The 27,016-nt window shown below is 41.5% G+C and overlaps 1 protein-coding gene across 10 annotated transcripts in view; it reads right to left on the bottom strand.

Moving 5' to 3' along the window:
- The window catches only part of MTUS1 (microtubule associated scaffold protein 1), a 195,091-nt gene that overhangs the window by 151,258 nt on the left and 16,817 nt on the right, over positions 1–27,016 (bottom strand). For 4 of the 10 annotated variants that reach the window (XM_002756898.6, XM_002756899.6, XM_035270183.3 and 1 more), the window contains exon 1: positions 14,791–14,966. The exons of 2 other annotated variants lie outside the window; for them this stretch is intronic. The gene's annotated coding sequence lies outside the window, so the exon portion shown is untranslated. Of the gene's footprint in view, positions 1–14,325; positions 14,604–14,790; positions 14,967–15,196; positions 15,284–27,016 lie in introns of those variants that run through there. 4 more of the 10 variants (XM_035270184.3, XM_035270186.3, XM_017963733.4 and 1 more) reach the window with 2 other exon arrangements.

Genomic DNA, 27,016 nt, shown 5'->3' with positions numbered 1-27,016 from the left:
TGAGGCAGTGGGGTTATAAAGAAACAAGTTCCATTTGGGATCAAGTGTCCATGCTGCCTCTGTAGTTGAGTGATTGGGTGGGCTGGAAGAAATGGATCCACCCAAGCGGTATGAAGGCGCCAGGTTCCACATTTCATATTAAGAGTTAGGGTGCTATGTTAACAACTAACATGTAACACGCTGCGGGGGATGCATTTTATGCACAAAAGAATTCCGCTCAGGCCATGACACATCAGTTCCTCAGATCCCTTACAAACTTACCCACCTCAAACCAACACATACCACTTTGTATCATGGCTATACATTTCAGAAAGAAAATAAAAATAAAAAATTTTTAAAAGACTCTCCTAATACACTTGACAAGCATTGTCAAGTGTGGCTGACCTCACTGCTGAAAAGCGATTGGAAGCTTTTGGACATCAGAAGGGCTGGTGAGAGAAAGTGCTGTATAAACAGTGTCTGGCACATCCAAGGACGTGACAAGGAGGGGCCGCCTCTCCTGACACCCTGTCATTCCACTTCTCCACCCACACCCAGCAAAGTACGTGAGGCCAGGATGAGCAGAGAGCCACAGCCTCCATCATGGATAAAGATAAAAACATCAGCACACAGTTCTTCCAAGTCCAAAAAGTGTTCCCACAGCTGTCCTCCCAGTAGATAGTCCCATGGGACAGACAGGTCACATGACAGTCACTTTTCCCCATCTCCGCCTGAGATGCTAAACCTGATTTTCCCAGAAGCTGAGCACCTAAAACACAGAGTTAATAAATAGTAGCAATGGACAGTGAACTCAACTCAAATGTGTAATCTTCATCTATTTCCACTCTCCTCCCCACAATAACCAAACCACCTAAACACCCGGTACCTCTGCACAGTTACAGACCCTATAGCCACCTGACCTGAGGGGCGTACATTTATCAGGGAGCTCCCAAACTGACTCAGGAACTGAGTTTCCCTCGACAAGTCAAAAATAATCTCATTTTCTTCAAGGACAAAAACTGATACACCAATCCTTCTCATAGGGTTGTTATAGAGTTAAATAAAACTTTTGGAAACTTCCTAACACACAATTGTATGTTGCTATTGTGATGTCATCAACTGTATAAAACAAGCCTTCTTATCATCCTTACTTTTTTGATGACCAAAGCTCCATAACGTATTCATTCAGTCAAGGAGACTTTCTGGGGTGATGGACATATTCTGTATCTTGATTGGTGTGATGGTTACACCGACGTGTATTTGTCAAAACTCATATAATTCCACACTTAAGCCAGGTGCACTGCATTTCATGATACTTAATTTTATCTCAAATAAAATTGTTTCAAAGATCAAATGGTGGTAAATAGCAATGTGTCTTCTGAAACATCTTCATGATTACCGGAATCTATAGATTTTTTCTTTGTTCTTTTTCTGTAATCTGTTTACTAACTAATCCTTCCTACCCAACTAAAACGCTTAAATGTTGACAATAGCTACTAGTTACCATTTTTGTCTCTTTCTCAGAACTTCATATTTACTGTGACATCCTGAACATACTCATCTAGACCCTTTTACTAAAGTAGGTCTCTGGTCACAACCCCGTAGGCTATGACAGCCACAGACTAAACAACTACCTGGAAAAGCAGGTAGGGAAGGATCATGTGCCAGCTGCCTGCAGTCCTGAGCCAACGGACTTCTGACAATCTCAACTGTATTTCTCTATCTAAGTCAGCATTCTTTCAACAATTTATTAAACAAAAATGTAAAACATGATTCTAAATACTCCTCCTAAAGGAGGAAACAAAATAAAGTCCTTGATGTCTAAGATATCACAAAATATTGTAGATGATTTTCAAAATTCCATCAAAAAGTAAACTTTTTCATGAAAATCTGTAAACAAGTACAAGAGGCAAAACAGTAAGTTTCAGGATAGTATTTACTTTTTTTTTTGAGACAGAGTTTTGCTCTTGCTGCCCAGGATGGAGTGCAGTGGCACAGGATGTCGGCTCTCCGCAACCTCCGCCTCCCAGGTTGAAGCAATTCTCCTGCCTCAGCCTTCCCAGTAGCTGGGATTACAGGCATGCGTCACCACACTCAGCTTTTTTTCTTTTTGTATTTTTAATAGAAAAGAGGTTTCTCCTTGTTGATCAGGCTGATCTCGAACTTCCAATCTCAGGTGATCCGCCTGCCTCGGCCTCCCAAACTGCTGGGATTACAGGTGTGAGCCATCACGCCCAACCTGGTATTTACTTTTATATGATGAGTTGTTTGTAAGAAGTAAATAATTAAAACTACCATATATGCCCAGGGCTTATCAAAGGCACTGTCAAAGACTGTACAATTATGCTACAGAAATGATTTCATATATGGACCATGCATGCTGTTAGCTTTTAAATTATATGCAGTTAGTTTTTTAAAAATACCCACAAGATGGCACAGGTTGCTTGAGGGACTTGAGGGTAGAGTGTGTGGGCAGGGCAGAGTTTACAGCTGAAATATAATATCTTTACCCCAAAGTGTTAAATGACCATGACATTTCCTTGTTTAGAAACTTAAGAGTTGTCTTCTCTCTCCAAAGTCCACTTGGTGAAAAGGAAATAATTTTCCATTTGAATCATGCCGACACTAAATGGAAAATGTCTTTATGAGTGTGTAGTTACGCAAGTTGGCACCTCACCCTCTACCTCCCAACCTTTATTAAACATCAACTTCCTGCACCCTTTTGTTTAAAATGATTACCTATGTTAGGCTTTCTGCTGGCCAGTAAGAGTTCTTGAACAGAAGGTCATTGTATATACACATTTAATCCACAGCAGTAGACCAGGGAGAGCCAACCTCCAAGACAGGGCCTACTTGCACAGTCCTAACCCTGTATATCCCTTAAAAGACAATCTGGAAATAGAGAACTGATGACTTTCACGCTGAAGTCATGACTGACATTCAGCTGTGACTGTGGATTTGGGGGGCATTCATTCTTCCCAGTTCTGACGCCGGCCTCACCTCCTAAATTTCCATCTGGGATTACCTCCATTTCCTCCACTAATTACCCGCCTCTCTGCAGCTCACAATAAGGAAACAGAATTCAAGATTTCTATTTTAAAAAAAACTTTTCAGAAAAGCAAATATTAGTTTCTATCCAGCATATAAAACTTCGGACTGCTAATCTGTAAAATGAGATACAAAAAAATCTCATTATTCAATTGATTGTTTCTATAGAGTTCTAGTAGGACTTATTGGAAGCAGTCTGAAAGCGGTAACGTACTACGTAAGTGGAATACGTCATTGCAACGATCTATAACTGTCAATTTTCCACTTGTGCTAACTAATCTGAATGGCTTACAACATTTAATACGTTCCGTGATTAGAAAATGGAAAACTAAACCATAATTCTAAGCTACACCATCTAAAATTTTATGTGTCAAAATTATTGAGTGGTGGTTCACGCATGTAATCCCAGCACTTTGGGAGGCTAAAGTGGGTGGATCACTTGAGGTCAGGAGTTCGAGACCAGCCTGGCCTACATGGTGAAACCCCATCCCTACTAAAAATGCAAAAATTAGCCAGGCATGGCTGCAGGGGCCTTTAATCCCAGTTACCCAGGGGGCTGAGGCAGGAGAATCGCTTGAACCCTGGAGGTGGCTGTTACAGTGAGCAGGATTGCACCACTGCACTCCAACCTGGGCAATAGAGCAAACTCAATACACGGGGTGAGTGGGGGTCAGGGGGAACTACTGTGTGACTTTCACCATAACACCAAACATTTATCTAAATAGTTCTGGTCCCCAATTTTCTTCCCGTATAAGACAGAGCACTCAAGACCTGCTCTGCCCAACCACAGGGCTGATGTGATCAGTTCTTAATACCATATTTACAATGTGCTTGTCAAAAACATTGGGAATTATTATTATTATTTTTTTTTTTTGAGACGGAGTTTCGCTCTTGTTGCCCAGGCTGGAGTGCAATGGCGTGATCTCAGCTCACTGCAACCTCCGCCTCCTGGGTTCAGGCAATTCTCCTGCCTCAGGCTCCTGAGCAGCTGGGATTACAGGCATGTGCCACCATGCCCAGCTAATCTTTTGTATTTTTAGTAGAGATGGGGTTTCACCATGTTGACCAGGATAGTCTCGATCTATTGACCTCGTGATCCACCCGCCTCGGCCTCCCAAAGTGCTGGGAATTATTATTTCACTTTGCTTAAAAGACAAAATACAGAATTGCTTTCATATTTAGATAGTGTATGTACATAGTAACATTTTTCAACTGCAACTCTAAAATATGACTATTCTGGACTAGGTGAAAAATTAGAACGGGCATGTCAGTAGTTTAATATCCGAAAGTGCATTATTAGATCAAAGTGATGACTCAACCCTCTTTTGAGTGCACTGATTGATAGCAAATGGACAACATAACTCACAGACTTTACCAAAGATAAAAATATCTGCTCTGATTTTTTAATACAGTTCAAATGTAACAAAATAGCAGCTCATTAGACAAACTCTCAAGAAAAACAAGAGGTGACAAAGCTGGAGTCAGAATAAATAATCTCCAATGTTTGGTACAAATCAATTCTTTCTAAGGAAGAGGGAAAGTTATCAGCCTCCTGAGCCTAGAATTTAACTCCCAATAGACGGCACCAGCAGATCCAAGCAACATCTCCACCAAGGATAAGCTGCAGAGATTAAAATGAAACACCTATCTATGAATCAGAAAATTTAAAAATAGAGACAAAGGAAGGTTATTAGCACCTATTGATAATCTATATACCTGGCACCTGTGTTAGAATAACTCCAGGAGACAAGGTCCTATCCCTACCTCCAAGCATTCTGATGAGGCAACTTGGGTGCAAAGATAATGAAATTTCACCCAAGTCACATGGCTCATAGGAAAATCTCAGACACGAACCCAATTCGGCCCATTAGTTCTGTGCACTCTCTCTGACATTACTGCACAAAATGTTCTGGACACCCATAACATTTTTCCAATCTATAATAAAGTATGTCCCCAGGGTTTCATAATGGATGTCAGGGTGAGCAAAATCGAGCTAAATGGTGAAGTACCTCTATTTGTTTATTCCAAATTCAATAAAAACAGGAGGAAGGAAAGAAGGAAAGCAGCCCCTGGCACTGAAGGATGGAGGGCTAATGATTCACCATCAAAACAACTCACACTATATAAGCAGAAAACAGGTTTCATTTGATTATACATCTGTAAGGTTATACATTTATAAATGTTCAGCTTAATAACCTATAACCAGCACTTTCCAACAAAATAGTCATATCTGCAATATAAAATGGTCTAGGTTTTCTTTCTTTTTGAGACAGTTTCACTTTTTTTTTTCTTTGAGAAAGAGTTTCACTCTTGTTGCCCAGGCTGGAGTGCAATGGCATGATCTCAGCTCACTCCAACTTCTGCTTCCTGGGTTCAAGCAATTCTCCTGCCTCAGCCTCCCAAATAGCTGGGATTACAGGTATGTGCTACCACACCCAGCTAATCTTGTATTTTTAGTAGAGACAGCATTTCGCCATGTTGGTCAGGCTGGTCTCAAACTCCCGTCATCAGGTGATCCACCCGCCTTGGCCTCCCAAAGTGCTGGGATTACAGGCATGAGCCACCACACCCAGCCTAGGTTTTCTCATAAAAACAGAAACGTAGGATTTTTCTTACCTCCTTTATTGACTGACCCTATTCTTTTGAATTCAAATTAGAAGTATATCCCTCTGCATAGGTGCCATTAAAATCACTATAAAGCAACATCTTGCCTCTACCAAAAACACAAAAATTATCCAGGTGTCGTGGCACACACCTGTAGTCCCAGGTACTCAGAAGACAGTGGCATGAGAATCACTTAAGGCCAGGAGGCAGAGGTTGCGGTGAGCTGAGTTCCTGCCACTGCACTCCACCCTGGGTGACAGAGCAAGACTCCTTCTCAAAAAAAAAAAAAATCAGAAAGCAAAACAATTTAACATTAAACAAAAAATAACTTCCTGAGAACATTAAATCAAGTTCAACAACCAGCAATTCTAGTGAACTACTAAAAAGTTTTACATAAATGCAAAGCTACTCTGAAACACAAATCTTATTAGATGTGATGAGAAAGAAGAATCCTGGCCTGAAAAGTAATCTGAATTCCTTTAAAGCTACACATATGTATTTCTCCAAACAGAAAACAGCCCAAGTCCCTAGTCAAGAGAAATTGTCAACTTGTGATTGTCTGCATGGAGAATGTAATAAATTATCATGAGTGGAAGCAATTACGTACATGTATTTGCACATGGGTATGCGAGATGTTCTGAAACTGACTCTTCATAAGAAAACAGCAACTCAGAAGGAACAAGAAACTTCCAGCTCTGATGCTCTGTTCCCAAAGGCATGGCCTTTCAGTGGGACACAAGACTGAGGCTGAGCTACCTTCCCTCTGCTTGCTGAGTCTGAAACACTGGATGAGTGGGTGAGGGCAAGAGGAGAGGGCAAGGAGCAAGGCAAGAGAAAAACGGTAAGGAAATTAATATCTATGGTTTAAAAAACTTTCTAGTAGCTGTGACTATCTGAAAAAAGAATGTCAAAATCCCATGCCATCAAAGCTCTAGATGATTTATTCCAGACCACATCTGGAAGAAATAATTATAAAAGTTAAAATGTACCCAATATCCAAAGATTTAGACCCTATCCTTAAGAAGCAAATAGATAATAGAAAAGGTAACTAAAAATTTTTATTGAGAGAAATTAAGATATGCCAAGTATTTTCCTTCTAAGTCCTTTTGGAGAGAAGGAACAGGTAAGCATGATTAAGGATAAGGAAGCTTTATATAACCAAGATGTCAATACAGCCTATGTGACCAAACTTTGGTCAAGACAGCAGGTGGAACTTTCAATGCAGGGCCCAATGTTAACAACCTGGGAGAATATTTCTAGTAACATGGACACTTACTAACATTTCCAAAATACGCTTTTCACAATGATCGGGGTTTCTCTGACTTCTCCAAGAACTGAGGTCAAATTCTTTTTTTGTCTGTGCTCTTCTACCTCACAGTATTTAGCCCATAGAAAGTGCTAAAAAATAGCTGAGGCTGTTAAAAATCAAATGTGGTGGCTCATGGCTCACACCTGTATTCCCAGCACTTTGGGAGGCCAAGGAGGGTAGATCACCTGAGGTCAAGAGTTCAAGACCAGCCTGACCAAAACCCTGTCCTCTATTAAAAATACAAAATTAGCCCGGTGTGGTGGCACATGCCTGTAATCCCAGCTATTCAGAAGGCTGAGGCAGAAGAATCTCGTGAACCTGAGAGGTGGAGGTTGCAGTGAGCCAAGATCATGCCACTGCACTCCAGCCGGGACAACAAGAGTGAAACTTAGTCTCAAAAAAAAAAAAAAAAGAAAACGTAATATTCTAATAGCAAGGATTTTTACTCATGCTTTGTATTTATCATTTGACATGCAAATGCAAACCTAACTATACACTATGTATAAATGACTTGGTTCTATATGTGGTCTAGATTGGGGATCTAATAAAACAATATTTCTTGGTAGCTAGGTCCTGGCATGGCTCAGCCCTTTTAAGTCCATTTCTACTTCTCCAATATCCTTCTACCCTATCCTGACACACCAGCAAGCAGGACTTCTACAATCCCCACTTCAATTAAAGTCTATTGCGTTACATTCACAATAAGAAGCAAATATGGTTCAATTCTATGACTAAAAATGAAATGGTTACAGTGTAGCAGTTTACTGTATAAGAAAATAAGATTTTAGGGCCAGGCGCAGTGGCTCACACCTGTAATCCCAGCACTTTGGGAGGCCGAGGCGGGTGGATCACAAGGTCAAGAGATTGAGACCATCCAGGTCAACGTGGTAAAACCCCATCTCTACTAAAAATACAAAAAATTAGCTTGGCATGGTGGCACGTGCCTGTAATCCCAGCTACTCAGGAGGCTGAGGCAGGAGAATTGCCTGAGCCCAGGAGGCGGAGGTTGCGGTGAGCCGAGATTGCGCCATTGCACTCCAGCCTGCTGGGTAATAAGAGCGAAACTCCGTCTCAAAAAAAAAAAAAAGAAAAGAAGATTTTAATAGCGCAAGGTGAGTTAGCCAGAATTCTGGGAAATATGACTCAACCACCTTGACACAGAGGTCAGGGGAAGGGGGTAGGTCTATGCTTCAATGTCATCAGGGGAACTGCTCCTATCTATGCTGGCTTCTATTTTTGTTCCATAAAGCTAGCCACCTGAGCTATGTTTTAAGAGGACATGCAGTTTCAACTTCGTATCATTCACTGCTAACAATCATTCAAAAATCTACAAAATAAACATAAAGGAAAACTAGTTTCTTATTTGTCATTGAACACTGCCGAAAACCTCATATGAACTGCTTATCTGAAATAAGGTGAAGAAATATTGATTCTTTTCATCCAGATTGGTATATGCGTAAATAATACCTGAGTTAAATATTACCATGTTTCCAATGTACAAAAAGTATAAAAGATAAGCTAACTACCCAAAAGTCAAGACTTAATGAACACGGTCACAAACACTATTTACACAAGAATGTATGTTAGGCCTCTTCTTCCTACTCTCTTGGTAAGTATGAGCCTTTCCCAGTCTTTCCCAGGATTCCTTTCTCAATGTCCATTTAGGACACAAGATTTCTTAGATGTTTTAGTTAAAAGTAGAGAAGATCAGGGTAATTATATTTGATTAGTCCTGAAATTTAAACACTAATTTTCTTTGCTTCTGCATCAAGCTTAAGACACGATTTACTTATCAAGTACAAATTTCTGTATTTAAAAGAATAAGGTTATTTAATAATTTAAAAACCTCTTCCATTTTACCTCAAAGATCAATCTGTTCCTAGTCTGTTCTTCCCTTTAGCTGTGGTCACACTGTGTCCTAGCAATAAAGCTTCTAGGTTAGCATGAAGGTAAAATGTGTGTTTTTTCTTACTTTTATTCATGTAACTCATGTGTATACAAGAACATTCTTCTTTTTCTTTTGAGACAGAGTCTTACTCTGTTGTCCTTTCCAGTCTTACACTGCTGGAAAGAAGTGGTGCAATCTCGGCTCACTGTAACCTCCAACTCCTGGGTTCAAGTGATTCTCCTGCCTCCGTCTCCCAAGTAGCTGGAATTAAAGGCATGTACCACCACACCGGCTACTTTTGTATTTTTAGTAGAGACAGAGTTTTACCATGTTAGCCAAGCTGGTTTCAAACTCCTGACCTCAGGTGACCCACCTGCCTGGACCTCCCAAATTGCTGGGATTACAGGTGTGAGCCACTGCACTCGGCCAAGAACATTCTGTTTCGTTTTTGGGTTGGTTTGTTTAAGATGGAGTCTTGCTGTGTCAGCCAGGCTGGAGTGCAGTGGTGTGATCTCGGCTCACTGCAACCTCCAGCTCCTGGGTTCAAGCAATTCTCCTGCCTCAGCCTCCCAAGTAGCTCGGATTACAGCACCAGCCATCATACCCAGCTAATTTTTTGTATTTTTAGTAGAGATGAGGTTTCACCATGTTGGCCAGGTTAGTCTAGAACTCTTGATCTCAAGTGACCCGCCCAGCTCTGTCTCACGAAGTGCTGGTATTACAGGCATGAGCCACTGCTCCTGGCCCCAAGAACAGTCAATTTAGATATGGGCCTGCTAGCAAGACTTAAATGCAGTTCATTTTAAAATAAATACATTTTATTACAATTGAGTATAGAGCTTAAAGTCCTATGAGCTTGTCAAGCCTCCCCTGCTGCTTGACACAACTCCACTGAAATATAAAATTAGTGCAATTTCAGGCCAAAGTGCACTCCCTGGAAGTGAGGTTTCCTTCCAACCTCTTTGCCCTTCCCAGCTAGTTTGAGAAAATTATGACTTGCACTTCAACTTTTTTCACTGCTCAAAAAGATTCTAATCAATGCCACTCTAAAAGTAAACATGTTTCCTCATGAGAAAATTTAAGTGACCTTAAGATTATCTTTACTTAATTTTACAATTTCAAAATTAAATCTAGGTTAGAATAAAAAATTTGTTTAACTAGTGCATAGTCAAGAACATTCTTAATTTAGACAGGAGCCTGCTCTTTAAATAAATACATTTTTATTCCTTTCCAATATACAACTTAAAGTCTAAGCTTTAATAAACAAATAAAGTTGTTTTGAAATCAAGATTTATATGTAAATATGTACTTCTGAAGTACCTGAAAGCTATTTACTTCCAAGTTCAACCTTGTTTATGTAACTCTCATTTTGTTGAGAAAACCCACCCTTTCTTCCTTGATTGTGTAACATTTATAAATCAGGGCCATCACAAGTTGCAAATCTGCTTATGGTGTATGAAATGAAGTTTTAGCATCTCCATCCACATGGCAAAGATCAGCCCCCAAATTTGTCATCTCCAAATGAAGTCTTTTCAGCCATCCACGGCCACGTGAACAAGAAAAAGCCATGCATTAACATCTCATGGAAAATCGCCCATATAAAAGAACAATCTTAAAGATTACTGAGGAAATTTTCTCTAAGAAAATAAATAACCAACATCAGGGCAATCATCTATAGAACTTAATTTAGAAATAAATTTTTAGGCTGGATACAGTGGCTCAAGCCTGTAATCCCAGCACTTTGGGAGGCTGAGGTGGGCAGATTACTTGAGGTCAGTAATTTGAGACCAGATTGGTCAACATGGTGAAACCCCATCTCTATAGAAATATAAAAACTAGCCAGGCATGGTGGTGCACACCTGTAACCCCAGCTACTAAAGGGGCTGAGGCAGAAGAATCACTTGAACCCGGAAGGCAGAGGTTGCAGTGAGCTGAGATGATGCCATTGTACTACAACCTGGACGACAGAGTGAGACTATCTAAAAAAAACGAAAAGAATATATTTTTTTTCGAGATGGAGTTTCGCTCGTTACCCAGGCTGGAGTGCAATGGCATGATCTCGGCTCACCGCAACCTCCGCCTCCTGGGTTCAATTAATTCTCCTGCCTCAGCCTTCTGAGTAGCTGGGATTACAGGTGTGCGCCACCATGCCCAGCTAACTTTTTGTATTTTTAGTAGAGACGGGGTTTCACCATGTTGACCAGGATGGTCTCGATTTCTTGACCTCGTGATCCACCCGCCTTGGCCTCCCAAATGGCTGGGATTACAGGCTTGAGCCACCACAGCCGGCCGTCTGAGGCCATTTCTAAGTGCCCCTAAGCACACAGATTCTGAACTCCAATTTCTTTTTTTTTTTTTTTCTTTTTCAAGACAGAGTTTTGCTCTTGTTACCCAGGCTGGAGTGCAATGGCGTCATCCTGGCTCACCGCAACCTCCGTCTCCTGGGTTCAGGCAATTCGCCTGCCTCAGCCTCCTGAGCAGCTGGGATTACAGGTACGCGCCACCATGCCCAGCTAATTTTTTGTATTTTTAGTAGAGACGGGGTTTCACCATGTTGACCAGGATGGTCTCGATCTCTTGACCTCGTGCTCCACCCACCTCGGCCTCCCAAAGTGCTGGGATTACAGGCTTGAGCCACCGTGCCCGGCCTCCAATTTCATCCTTATGGCTCAAATACAATCCTATGGCTTACTCTTAGGCTGTAAGGATGGGGAATAAAAGGGACTCAGGCTCTGATGGAAAATACACTTCGTTCAGTGAGGTCTTTCAGGGTATATTCAAGCTTACACAACACAGAAAAAGAACTCAGCTTTGAGAAATCAGGAAGATATGCTTTCCCTGCTCAAATAAATTGTTTGCTGAGTAGCAGTGTTGGAAATTAATCCAGGAAATTTTTAAACTACATATACAGTACATTTGTCTGGACATCAAGACAAGACTCATTATCAAGTCAGTATAAAACCACAATAACAACTATAAAAAGAAGAATCCGTCAAAATGGCACTACAAGTAGATTTACCGAAAATACATGGGTTGTGGGCCTACTTTATATAATCACAATAACAGATCTGAAAAACTTTCAATCTTTGGGATTTTAAACATTCTGCTCTGATTGCAAATGATGTTGTTCCTAATATTATATAACAGGCACAATGGCTTCTCATCAACAAATGCAATCAGTTCGCAACAGTCTCTATTGCAGGATATGGAAGTTCTTATAATTAATTTGAAAAGATTCTATTTCAGAAATTGGGGGAAATTTTTTTTTTTTTTTTGAGATGGAGGCTTACCCTGTCACCCAGGCTGGAGTACAACAGAGAGATCTCAGCTCACTGCAACCTCCGCCTTCCAGGTTCAAGCGATTCTCCTGCCTCAGCCTCCCAAGTTGATGGGATTGCAGGCTTGCGCCACCACCTTCCAGGGTAATTTTTTTTTATCTTTAGTAGAGATGGGGTTTCACCATGTTGGCCAGTCTGGTCTTGAACCCCTGACCTCATAATCCACCCACCTCAGCCTCCCAAAGTACTAGGATTACAGGTGTGGGCCACTGTGCCCAGCCGGAAATTTTTTTTTTAATTTTCTACCACAGTCACAGTTTATTTAGTAGTGTCAAAAATTCTTGTTTTGAGAAAGTCAACAGATTTATTGGCATTAAAGGAACTTCTGTATGTGAAAACCACCATACATACATAAAGCAAAAATAAAATGGGAAAAGTATCTGCAATATGATTGGTAAAGATTTACTGTCAATCCATAAGAGGCTCTTATGAATTAATGGAAAAATACTAATATCCCAGAAAAAAATCTGGCACTACGTTAAATTTCAAAATGGAAAACAACTAGATTTCTTTGGTGTTCAAATTATCTGTCATCAAAGAAACTGAAATTTAAATAGCACTGTTCACCTATAAAGCTGGACAAAATATTTTTTTCCTTTTCAAGGATGGTTCTCTATGTTGACAAGAATATGGTAACACGAGTATCCTCACAGAGTGCTGGTGGGAGCATAATTCGGTTAAACATTTTTTGGAAACCAGATGGCCAATATGTATTAGGAGATCTTCCAACCATCAGCTGTATTTCAAGGACTCTAAGGATATAAACCCTGCACATAAAGTTTTAAAAAGGTATTTGTTGCAAATGTATATTTAGTAATAGCGGAAATAAATGAAAAACAATTTGATTGATACATCTATGTAACGTATTATTAAATAGCCACTAAAAGGAGATTTTTGAAGATTTAATGACATAGAAAATTTTTCATGATACATTAAGCAGAAAAAACCTAGCACGCAATAGTATATCTGGATAAAATATATCAATGTAATAAATTATGTTCTATACATTAACACGTATTTTCTTAAACATTAACTGTGATTATCTTTGGTGAAATTCCTTAACTCACTTTTCTGAATCTACCTATTTTTATACAGCAAGCATGCGTTACTTTTGAAATCGAAACCAACAGGGTTAACAGGGCTATTAAGAAAAAGGCTTTTTAAATGCTTGAGTCTACTAACTGCAGGTTCGTTTCCAAAAATATTGTAAGAAATGTATCTAGAATTTTATAATCCTATTATCCTCCAAAATGTAACCTTGAATTATTTACATATAAAAGGTCTTGTTCCAAACATGATTTTCTAGCAAACACTACCAAGCAGATCTACCAAGCACTATTTTCTCTTCATAAATCTGATTTTAAAAAGAACAGGTGAAAAAAAGTTGCTGCCAAGTTACATAAGTTACTAAATATTATTTTAAACTAAATTCCACTTCTAAGGTTTTTTGGCTTTGGTTTTAAGGATAAGCATGTAGTTCTAATCTTTTCTTCGTATAACTTTCATAATATATTGCTTATGAAAAAGAAAAATCTCTAACAGCACTTTGCACACTGTAAAGCCCTGTACTAACAGGACATCATCATTTTAACTTAAATTGTCCATCATTTCCTGCCCTAACCATCCCTGAAAAAGAAATTTGTCTACAGAACTGCAATTCCTTTTAGATATCCATACACTGTTGTCTTGTATACAGCCTCCTTAAGGAGGTCACAGGTTCCCAGGAAGCAATGGCTCTCTTTTTAAATCCCCTCCCTCCTACATTGCCTCCCTTCCTCCTGAAATCCACTCCTAAAACCTCCACTCCCACCCTCCAGCCCAGCGCTGTGATTTAGTGACGATTGACTTCCAATCACCTTCACCTGGCAAAACTTGAAAGCTTTCAACCACCGTTTTCCCTAAGAGTTTGGTTTCATTGAAACAAAACACACTGGATTTCCTTTCTTAGAACACTGACTAGTTCAAATAAACAGTATTTAACAGAGTCTGTGCAGCAAGCTAAATGAAGAATTAACCTCTTCCTTCCTAATCCCAAATTACTCCAAATCAAAATCAACAAACAACTTGGTAGAAAAGAGTACGTCTTCAAAGAGGAACAAAATGGTTCGTCAGTCAACACCTAAGTCCACAAAGTACTACAGGGTCGTCAATAAGGTCACCTTAATTAAGACAGGATTTTTCGAGAGCCTGAAAAGTGCAAACGAGCTGCAAAAAGTAGCGAGGTGCGGCGAGGGGCCTTTGGGACCTGCAGCAGCAACCCAAAGGAACCGGCTTTCTCAGCCCTCATTCCTTCTGCTGAGAAGGGGCCCAGCGAGGAGGCTGGGACCGCCGGCCCCTGGTGGGCGGCGTAAGGAGTCCACGGTCAAGCCCCTCGGTCACTTTCAAGGTGACGGCGAGATCCGCATCCGTCTCTTCCGCAGGCTCTGCGCCGGCCCACGTGAGACCCGCCTCCGCTCCGCCGGCTCTGCAGCCCCATTTCCCCGTGACCAGCTTCGGCCCCCAGGCTCCCGGAACGCCCCCTCCCCTCCCTGGGGCCGGTCCAGTCCCCCAGAGCGGCGCGCTCGCCTGTCCCCCCTCCACCCCCGGCCGCGGGGGAGCGGGAATAGAGCCCAGCCCGCACTTACCCGCAGCTCCTTCAGGCCCTGCGGGAGCAGAGACAGAGAGGCTAGGAGCGCGGGCGCCCTTTGGACCCCTGTCGGGGGCGCAGCGGACTCGCCCCAGAGGCCTCGGGGGCGGCGTCTGCACCTGGGAGCGCGCGGCGCGGCACCACCCCACCCCGACGGCGGCTGCCGGGCAGGACAGGGAGTCCGGGAGCCCCGGCCTCCCCGCCTCCCCGCCTCCCCGCCTCAGGGGCCGCCAGGGGGTGGAGCAGGGCGGGGAGTTCGGGAAACTTGTAAATAGCCGAGCTCAGGCCTCCCGCGGCGGCTCCTTCCGAGGGCCCCCTCCCGCGGCTCGCGGCGGGGGACCGGGTCCAGCCACTGTCCCAGGGGGCGGCCCCCCGGGGAAGCTGAAGGACGTGCGATACAGTACCTCTGGGTACTGAGCTCCGCTCGGCTGCTCGCACCTTCCGTTCGCGCTCCCGGGTCCCAATCCCGAAGCCTCGCGCGCTCTCGGGCTAAGTGCGGACCAGCCCCACGCCCCAGGCGCCCGCCCTGGACAGAGCTGCACCTGTTGCCACGTGCGCCGCGGGGCGCCGCGGCTGCCACTGCCGCCTGCGCACCTGGCTGCATCGCGCAGGGGTCCCGGGCTCCGCGGCACCCAGCGCTGGGGCCTAGGCCGGGCCGCTGTAGGTGGGGGATCTGTCTCCTGCTTCCCTCTGGCCACCTGCAGGCCGTGAGGCCCCATACCGCGGGGCGGGTAGAAAGTGGAACAGTTGAGGAGTTATCAGGACTGAGGCTTGCAAGGAAGGAGTCGTGATTGTCTTCGAGAAGGGCCGACTCGCAGTCTGTATTGTCTTCCTGCTTCTAGCAAGTTTACTAGCAAGTATGTATTAAAGGTTAAAGAAACGAGCTCTCCAGCTGTGAGAGCTTCAGATACAACGTGGAAAGCAGTCTAGAAGCCCAGAGGGAGAAACTAGGCCCGACCTACTTTTCTCAAAACACAAACTTAGTCCTTGCTCTTTGCTAAACTGAGCAGATTTCATCCATAGCTTTTAGGCCCGTAAAATATTTTCTTCTATAAAGCATATTTTTTTAATAGAAAACTTGTCCGAAGATGCTACTCTGCCTATGAAATGTAACATTACTGAACCATTAAATATCAGACAACCTGAGAACAAACTTTTAATATTTTTAATTTTAATACTTTCTTTTTAATTACCTGATTAGGGTTTGCTAAAAGCTCTTAAAGAGAAGTGAACTTTTTTTGAGAATAAATCTAAGGACGCTGTATTTCACTGTTTTCTATACAGTGAATATTAGAATAACTGACAGATGTCTTGCCATTGATAGATGTAAAGCCTTTTCACGTGTACAATGATCCGATCCATTCTTTCTTCACTACAAAACACAGGGGTATATAGATCAGATTATCTCCACTATTCAAATGAGGAATTGAAGCTCAGAAAGGTCAAGTGACCAGAACAAGGTCACACAGCCAGTGAGGGCAAGTGCAAACCCAGCAAGCCTAACTCCTAATCTTCTTTTTTAATTCCATTACATAATGACACCTCTCACTTGCTTTCGAAATCCCTGCTGTCCAGATAGACATGCAACTAACATGATCCGTGATGTTAGGAAAGGCATGTGATTCATTTTAAATAGATTAAACACCACCGGATGATTGTCCCTATGCAAAAGTACACAAAAACAAAACAAAACGCTGACATAGTTTCTGCAAGTCAAGAGGCAATTATGTTAATTAGCAACAAGCCTCCAGCCCTAAGCAGAATACCTCTTGTGTTAAACATATCGTTTAATCTTTATAACCCTCATATGACCTAGGTGATTTGGTCTAAACCCCACAATCCTATTGTGTGGCTTAGTTATATCTCTAAATATGGAACCTGTTTTACTTCATTTTTGTATGGGATGGTTTGAAGGGGAAAAATACTATCCTCTGCTAAGTAACCCGAGCTTCCTTTGCTGGCACTGGGGAATCTGAAACTTAGATTCTAATTGTATCCACATAAAAACAAGTTATCTTCTAGGGGCATCTTCAGAGACTCCTCAAGGCAAATATTCATGAAATGGGGCTATTGACTTTTCATCTCGGTTCTGGGCATGTTGCCATGTTCCTGATCTCTGAACTCTAACGCTGTCCTGCTGCAGACTCCAGGAGCAATATTAAGGATAAAATAATAACTCACATCACTTTGTGGCCCTTTGTCCAAAAAAAAAAAAGTTGGCTCAGTTTTTTCCTCCATGAGAAAAGGTAAATTAAAACTATATTGAGAAACCATTTTTTCACTTATCAGATTGTCAAAAATTAGAAAGTTTGATAACCACAATGTTTGGAAAAGTATGGACAAGCAGTCACAATGCAAATGTGAATGTAAATTAGAATAACCTCCATGGGGGAAGGTCAGAATACCTAACAATATTGCAAATATACATGTAAGAGTTGATCTTGGCCAAGCATGGTGGCATGATGAGTCATGCCTATAATCCCAGCACTTTGGGAGGCTGAGGTGGGCAGATCACCTGAGGTCAGGAGTTCAAAACCTGCCTGGCCAACATGGCAAAAACCTGTCTCTACTAAAAATACAAAAATTATCCAGGCATGATGTCACGGGCGTGATGTCACATACCTGTTAGCTACTCAGGAGGCTGAGGCAGAAGAATGGCTTGAACCTGGGAGGTGGAGGTTGCAGTTAGCCAAGATTGCACCACTACACTCCAGCCTGGCCAATACAGCAAGAATCTGTCTCAAAAAAAAAAAAAATAGTTTATCTTACAACACACATGAGAAATGGCATGTATATACAAACTTGTTTATTTCATCATTGTATATAATAATAAAAGGTTTTTTTTTAATACAAATATTCTTCACCAAAGGACTGGTAAATCATGATACAGGCATAAAATAAAAACCTATGAAGGCCTTTAAAAAAAATGAGAAAGTTCTTTGTACTGTTATGAGATGATCTCTAATATATATCATGTGCATTTTTTAACACAACACAAGTATCTAATAGTATGCTACAAATTCTACTAAAAAGGAGGAAATGATATACCCTTGTTTGGGTGCATATATACATATATTTGTTTGATAAGCATAAAATAGGCCGAGCATGGTGGCTTGCACCTTTAATCCCAACTCTTTGGGAAGCCTGAGGAGGGAGAATCACTTGAGCCCAAGAGGTTGAGACCAGCCTGGGCAACTTAGTGAGCCCCTGTCTCTATAAAAAATACAAAAATTAGTCGGGCATGGTGGTATGTGTCTGTAGTCCCAGCTACTCTGGAGGCTGAGGTGGGAGGATGGCTTGAGTCCAAGAGGTTGAGGCTGCTGTGAGCCATGATGGTGCCGCTGCATTTCAGCCTCATGACAGAGCAAGACCCTGTGTCAAAACAAAACAAAACAAAAACCCATAAAATATCAGAAAAAGATATACCAGAAGCAGATAATATTGGTTGTGTCTTGAGATGTGAGTCAGATAAAGGGCAGTGTTTGAAGAGAAATTTGTTACTAAATACGATTTTGTACTTGTTTTGGATTCTGAGTCATGTAAATAACAGAACTCATTCTAATATTTTAAAATGTTTCACCAAATGAAGTTTTGCCATCAGGAATGGCTAAAGTTTCTGTCAATGAATTTCACTTGTACGGAAAATAAATGATTGGCTGGGTGCGGTGGCTCACGCCTGTAATCCCAGCACTTTGCAAGGCTGAAGTGGGCGGATCACCTGAGGTCGGATGTTCGAGACCAGCCTGACCAACATGGAAAAACCCCATCTCTACTAAAAGTATAAAATTAGCCAGGCATGGTGGCGCATGCGTCTAATCCCAGCTACTTGGGAGGCTGAAGCAGGAGAATTGCTTAAACCTAGGAGGCAGAGGCTGCAGTGAGCCAAGATCGCGCTATTGCACTCCTGGGCAACGAGTGAAACTCTGTCTCAAAAAAAACAAAAAAAATCTCAATGGATGCTTTTGACCCTAGTTCTTCTTTAGTTGTCTAAAAAGACAACTCTAACACGAATGTGGTGATAGGATGAATCGGCAATTCCTTACTACTTTATTAGCAGAGACAGCTCCCTGGGGTAGAGTTTCCAGCTAACTTTCCCAAAGTCGCATTCAATCACAAATGAAAAAGTATTCCAGGTTTTAATTCCCAGGGGAAATTCCATGGAGTCGTTGCCTTTGTTCCCAGTCTGGGTCCCTTTTTTGTTATTTCTGTTTACTTACACCACCTTCTCATTGAGAAGGGAGTTGAACATTTTTAAAAGACAGGAACATTTAAAAATAAATATTTTTATTTACATTTTAAAAATACATTTTATTTTATTGTACACTTTAAAAATAAATATTTCAAAGTATAAGTATTTTTAGTATAAAATGGGATTCCCAGAAAAGCATACAGCTAACAGTAAACATACAATTGAATGACAAATTAAAACATGGAGCTTTGGCCGGGGGCGGTGGCTCACGCCTGTAATCCCAGCACTTTGGGAGGCTGAGGCGGGTGGATCACGAGGTCAAGAGATCGAGACCATCCTGGTCAACGTGGTGAAACCCCGTCTCTACTAAAAATACAAAAAATTAGCTGGGCATAGTGGCGCATGCCTGTAATCCCAGCTACTCAGGAGGCTGAGGCAGGAGAATTGCCTGAACCCAGGAGGTGGAGGTTGCAGTGAGCCGAGGTCACGCCATTGCACTCCAGCCTGGGTAACAAGAGCGAAACTCCGTCTCAAAAACAAAAAACATTGAGCTTCCTGAGAGCCACGTGCCCCAACCACTTACGTAATTGTCATTTTCAAAAGAGGGTAATAGTTTCTCAAATGAAGCAAAACTTTTCCTAGCACTGAATTCTAAGAAAAAATTTTGTCACTCATTTTCAGTTCAAGACTACAAAGTGGAAAATGACAATATACCATTAAAATAACGTAAGAAACTTTATATGGTTATTTTTCATAGTTACTGTGAATAAAACTAGAAGTTTCTTTCTTCTTCTTCTTCTTATTTTTAATACAGACGGGGTCTCACTATGTTGCCCAAGCTGGTCTTGAACTCCTGAGCTCAAGCAATTCTCCGGCCTTGGCCTCCCAGAGTGCTGGGATTACAGGCCTGAGCCACTGTGCTCGGCCAAAAAACCCCCAAAAGTATTGTAATAAAACTCAACTTGAGGAATTAACTCACCCAAACAGAAACAAGTCTTTTAACAGCATAATGAGATCAAGGACTGGCTGTAAATAGAGATGCGTAAAAACAGCAGCTTCTCCAGGTATACTTCTGAAAGTCAAATAAGCTCATGGTAAAACTCGAACATCTCCACAAATCCCTTGCCACAGAGGTAGACACAGTTGCTTTACACAACATACCAGAATTTTTCTAGTGAGCCACTCATTACATAGGTGCAAAAGCATTGTCAGAAGTTGTAGTAATCTCTGGCAAAGTCCCAGAATGCTGGAATTTTGTGATAGTGTCCACGACCTTTTCTTTGCTTTTTGAAGAGAATACATGTGTTACAAATAGTTATATGACTTTTAATTCTTGTATCCCAAGATGGTGAGACATGATGGTGAAATACACTAACTGACCAGCTATAGCAATGGCTGCATAAAAGAAAGTAAGAATGTGAGAGCAGTGAATGGTCCTGACTTATTTACAATAACTCCCAGGTTCTTCAGCATCTATTTTTTTTTTCTCAGTGGACTTGAAGATGCAACTGGACTCTCTTCTTTTTTGTTTTCTTTTTATTTATTTTTAATTTTTATTTTTTTGAGAAAAGTTTCGCTCTTGTTGCCCAGGCTGGAGGGCAATGGCGCAATATTGGCTCACTGCAAACTCTGCCTCCCAGGTTCAAGCGATTCTCCTGCCTCAGCCTCCCGAGTAGCTGGGATTACAGGTGCCCACCACCATGCCCGGCTAATTTTGTATTTTTAGTAGAGATGGGGTTTCTCGATGTTGGTCAGGCTGGTCTCAAACTCCTGACTTCAGGTGATCCACCCGCCTCAGCCTCCTAAAGTGCTGGGATTACAGGTGTGAACCACCACACCCAGCTATTTTCTTATTTTTGAGACAGGATCCCACTCTGTCATCCAAGCTGGAGTGCAATGGTTCCATCATGACTCAACTGCAGCCTCAACCTCCTGGGCTCAGTTGTTCCTCCCAAGTAGCTGGGACTGCAGGCATGTGCCACTATGCCCAGATAGTTTTTGTATTTGTTATAGAGATGGGGTTTCACAAAGTTGCTCAGGCTGGTCTCGAACTTCTTTCAAGTGATCTGCCCACCTCGGCTTTCCAGAGTGTTGGGATTACAGGCGTGAGCCACTGCACCTGGCCCTGGACTCTCTTCTTAATGTCCCAGAAGGGTGACTACTAGAATAGAAATGTTCTTATGCCAAAGTCTGAAGATTTGTAAGTATCTCAAGAAAGAAGTTTTTTGTTGCAAGTTCAAAGCCGTAGAACAAATGAAGAAATATAGCTTCCTCCTATCAAAATGACCTGCACGAGTTTCAAAAACGCTTTCATCTCCCCGTACCATGGAAGGCATCTTTAACAGTCCTATTCCATTTATAGACTCTGTAGAAGGAACTGTTCTTAAAACATGATGCCAAAATTATTTTAGTTCACACACAAACAAGTTGTCCTGTAATTCCACCGTGGGCCTCCTCATATTAGGAAGAAATTAAGAAAAATGTAGTAGCACCAGTTTGTTATGCAACCACTTTGAAAATGTTTACTTTACTTAAAATGTCATGACTAAAGAAACTACTTGTCCGCAAAATCCACTCTTGACAGTGAATCATAACTGTGTGACATCTGGGCTTGGTCAGGCTTTACTCTAATCAGATTGAGTCTTTCCTTAAAAGAGGGAGGTATTTTCAATTTCAAAGTATTTACTGCTTCAGGACAGTAAATTAACATTAATAACAAGTCTGTGGCTTTAAGGCCTCATACCTTAGAAACTACCAGTCCACTTAGCTTTTTTTTTTTTTTAACTTAGACTTTTTGAATTTGCTTTTAAGGTAGCTTTTAATGTATGCCCCTGACATTGTTGTCCTGACCAAATAAAAACCCTAAGAGAGCTGCCACTGCTAGTGTCTTCCAGTTTGCTGTGTTTGCCCTTGGGCCTTCTTCACTGGTCAGTGATCACCTAAAAAGAGTGCAGAGTCATGAAGCCGAGGGGGTTCAGTCTTTCTGTGCTGAGACCAGGCCAGATCCAGGCTGGGTCTACTAACTGATTTCTGGTTCATTGCATTTGCAATTTTTGGTCTTGATTCTTAGTTCCTGATTCATGATTGACTCTGAAATCCTCCCCACTTGCAAGTGGTATGCAGTCAAGCAGGCCAAAGCGTTCCATGTTCTAACAAATGTTTGCAAACTATAATAATGTAGGAAGAGAGCCATAAACTAAATGAACACAGCAATTAGCCCTCATGCTGTCACTTAAGCATTCCTCAAAATATAATCATGCTTCTAAACATGGGCTGGCGATTCAGGAAAGAGGCACTGAAAGTATTAGCCTCACGATTTTCTCTCTACAGTGAGCATAGACTACCTATGTCTAAACCACATTGCAGTGTGCCAACATTGTGAATTAGTGCCTGACTGGATACCTGAAAGTAAGACAGTCTTACTCTTAGCCATCTAGAACACTGAGAAATCCAGCTGCTAGACCAGGATGGAAACTTAACACTACCAAAGATTGATCTATTTTGGGTAAGTATACTTCTGATCTCTTTGGGTAAGGATACTTCTAATCTCTTTTTGAGTACTATATTAGTCTATTTTCACAATGCTATAAAGGACTACCTGAAACTGGGTAATTTATAAAGGAAAAGGGTTTCAGTGACTCAGAGTTCTGCATGGCTTGGGAGGCCTCAGGAAACTTACAATTATGACAGAAGGCAAAGGAGAAGAAGGAACCTCTTTACAAGCCAGCAGAAAAGAGAGAGAGTGCAGGGGAAACTGCCACTTTTAAGTGATCACATATTGTGAGAACTCCCTCACTATCTGAGAACAGCATGGGGAAACCACTCTCATGACCCAGTCATCTCCCACCAGGTCCCAACATATGGGGATGACAATTCCAGATGAGATTTAGATGGGGACAACGAGCCAAACCATATCAAGTACCTACAAAATTATACTGAATCTTCACTGATTTGCAAACTGATTATCTGCAAATCTTAGAGAATAAAACACAAAAATATCATTATCCCTTCAAAACTGAGGACATAAATTGGAGTTAGAAGACTTAGCTTTGACACCTAGATATGCTTTCATTGATTTGACCTAACTTGATCTCAGTTTCTCTTTTATAGAATTAGTTCTTTAGATCAGAGGTCCCCAACCCTGGGATTACAGACTACCACTGGTCTTTAGCCTGTCAGGAACCTGGCTACACAGCAGGAGGTGAGCAGCAGCAAGTGAGCAGTATCACCTGGCCAGATGAACGGTGGCATTAGACTCTCATAGGAGTGTGAACCCTATTTTGAACTGCACATACAAGGGATCTAGGTTGCATGCTCCTTATGAAAATCTAACTAATGCCTGATGATCTGAGCTGAAACAGTTTGGGCCAAAACCATCCCTTCCATACCCCATTTTGTCTTCCAAGACAAAAGATCATTCAAGGCTACTATGAACACCTTTACATGGAAAAACTAGAAAATCTAGAGGAAATGGATAAATTCCTGGAAATATACAACCCTCCTATATTAAACCAGAAACAAAAACAAATTGGAAACTGAACAGAACGATAACAAGAAGTGAGACTAAAACAGTAATAAGAAAAATTGCCAGCAAAAAATATTCCAGGACCAGATGGATTTTCAGCTGAATTCTGTCAGACATTCAAAGAAGAACTTGTACCAATACTACTGAAACTATTCCAAGAGATACAGAAAGAGAAAATCCTCCCTGAATCACTCTATAAAGCCAGTGTTATCCTAATATCAAAACCAGGAAAAGCCATAACAAAAAAGAAAACTACAGACCAATATCCCTGATGAACATAGATGCAAATGTCCTTGACAAAAGCATTCTCACAAAATACCAGCTAACCAAATCCAATAGCATATCAAAAAGATAATACACGTTGATCAAGTTGGTTTCATACCAGGAATGCAGGGATGGTTTAACATACATAGGTCAATAAATGTGATATACTACATATGGTTGTCTTATGAAAGTTTTGTCAAGTAAATACCTCAGGAAGTGCTCATGGAAACAATCTTGAATTTTTGCACAGTGATAATGTTTTATATGCTGCCTTTATCTTGGAAAGCTACTGGCTTACATTTTTGATATACAAATTGGCTGGGTGTGGCGGCATGCACCTGTAATCCCAGCTACTCTGGATGCTGAGGCAGGAGAATCACTTGAATCTGGGAGGCGGAGGTTGTAGTGAGCTGAGATCACACCACTGCACTCCTGCCTGGTGACGGAGTAGCTGAGCCTCCCAAGTAGCTGAGCTCTCCCACCTCAGCCTTCCAAGTAGCTGAGACCACTGGAATGAACAACCACATTCTGCTAATTATTTTATTTTTAGTAGTAACAGGGCCTGGCTATGTTGCCTAGGCTAGTCTCGAATTCCTGGGCTCAAAGGATCCTCCCACCTCAGCCTCCCAAAGTGCTGGGATTATAGACATGAGTCCTCGAACCCAGCCTGGAAATTATTTTTATATTTAGCTTTAATAAAGTATGGATAGCCATGTAAAAATATAATTGGACAAAAAGAGTATGATCTAATATAAATACATGAAGTAGGGAAACCCAGGAACGCCTGGGTTAGACAGTAAGCTTAGACAGTAAGGCCTGTGTATTAGTCCATTCTCATGATGCTAATAAAAACATACCCAAGACTGGGAAATCTATAAAGGAAAGAAGTTTAATAGACTCACAGATTTACATGGCTGGAGATGCCTCACAATCATAGCAGAAAACAAACGAGAAGCAAAGGTATGTCTTACATGGAAGCAAGCAAGAGAGCTTATGCAGGGGAACTCCCATTTATAAAACCATCAGATCTGGGCCAGGCACAGTGGCTCATGCCTGTAATTCAAGCACTTTGGGAGGCCAAGGCTGGTGGATCACGAGGTCAGGAGATTGAGACCAGCCTGGCCAACATGTTGAAACTGCACGTCTACTAAAATACAAAAACAAAAAAAAGACAACTGGATGTGGTGGCAAATGCATGCAATCCCAGCTACTTAGGAAGTTGAGGCAGGGAAATCAAACCCAGGAGGCAGAAGTTGCAGTGAGCTGAGATAACGCCACTGCACTCCAGTCTGGCAACAGAGCAAGACTCTGTCTCAAAAAACAAAACAAAACAAAACAAAAAACCCATCAGATCTCATGACTCTTCACTACCACAAAAACAGTATGGGGGAAACTGCCCCCATGATTCAATTATCTCAACCGGGCCCCGCCCTTGCCATGGGGATTATTGCAATTCAAGGTGAGATTTGGGTGGGGACACAGCCAGCTCATTATCAGCCTGTCTGTCTAGGTGGTTTTTTTAAAGCCTCTCCAAGTATGTACTTTTTTTTGTATATAGGGCAGGACCCTCTCTGGAATGGCGATCATATTGCCTATAAACAAGGTAGCTCAGATAACTTTTTTTGACCAGGTTTTAAACAGAAAGGTGCAGGAAAAATTACAGTAATGTTTTGAGGTTTTATGGCTGGTTTTGGGGCAAAGAGGTTGTCATTTGTATGACTCCCCTTGGGGGAGAGGGAGTCTAGTTTCTATGGCAAGCCTTGAAGGAGAATGGGACCTTACTCTAGACAAGTCTTAGTCTTAGACAAGAAGACAAGAGAAAATTAGAGAGAAAAAAGTTTTGCTTCTAAGACTGTTTCTGAGGCTTTTATTTTGGGAGTGTCTTTTGAGTTCCAACACCATCAAACAGATCTCGGTGGTCACCAGCCCTGTATGGTGGGCACTCCTCAACAGCACCAAGAATGAAATGCTCAAACAGGTTAGCCAAAGTCCCTGTGGATGCTAATAGGGTGCCATAGAGAGGAAAAATGAGCAAGCAGAAGGAAATCAGCTTTTATTCGAGATCTACTATGTGCCAGATATTTTGCCAGTAGCTTCCACATATATTATTTGATTTGATTTGATCTAACAATCACCCCAATCTTCTGAAGGAGAATTTTCAGGTCTTCCTAAGTCCTATGCTCATTCAACAAGAAATTGTAAGAAACTTAATCTCGATGAAGGAACAGGAATCAGTTCAACTGCAGCAGCATAGAGACACCTGAGTCAGCACTAATGAACCTCGTGAAGCCCTTTAGTGTTTGTCAAAACTGCTACTATTTATAAAGGAAAGAGGTTTAATTGACTCACAGTTCTGCATACCTGGGGAGGCCTCAGGAAACTTACAGTCATGGTGGAAGGGGAAGCAGCCATGTCTTACATGGCGGTAGGCAAAACAGAAGTGCAAGCAGGGGAAATGCCATCATATCTCATGAGAACTCACTATCATGAGAACAGCATGGAGTAAATCGCCTCCATGATCCAACCACCTCCCACCAGGTTCTTCCCTCAACGCCTGGAGATAAGAATTCTAGATAAGATTTAGGTGGGGACACAAAGCCTAACCACATCAAGATGTATCATGGATTCAAAGATTTCTTGATGAAAATTACGAGTTATTAAGATTAATTATGATTGTGATAAAAATAATAATACCAAACCTTGAATGTGTACCATGCACAATTTTAGGCATTTTACACTTTATATATATTGTTTAAATATTCATAACAACTCTATTAGGTAGATATTATTGCATTCCTCTTCTTTTTTTTAAGAGACAGGTCTTGCTATGGTACCAGTGCTGCTGCTGGCCTCAAATTCCTGGAGTCATGTGATCCTCCCACCTTGGCCTCCTGAGAAGCTGGGACTATAGTCATGTGCTGTGTTGTCCAGCAGGTAGATATTATGATATTCATTTTATAAGTGATGAAGTTGAAACCCTGTCTAGTTATAAATATGCCCAGTGTCACACAGCTAATAAATAACAGGATTAGGATTGAAATCCAGGTCAGTGTGACCTCTGAGCCACCAAATACACTGCTTCCTTAGAACTCTGCTCTTTGGACATCTACATTTGATTTACTTTTGTGTTCCAACCCCAAATGTATAGTTCAAAAATAATATGTAACTATAAAACTAAAGATAATTTTTAATGAAAAGAACCAGAATTAATTTTATAATCTGTTGTTAAAAGCATCTCTCTTAATG

This window comes from Callithrix jacchus, chromosome 13 (assembly GCF_049354715.1).
Source record: "Callithrix jacchus isolate 240 chromosome 13, calJac240_pri, whole genome shotgun sequence".
Classification (NCBI taxonomy): Eukaryota; Metazoa; Chordata; class Mammalia; order Primates; family Cebidae; genus Callithrix; species Callithrix jacchus.
Note: the sequence above shows the minus strand (reverse complement) of the source record. Positions and strands in the feature narration are given on the sequence as shown.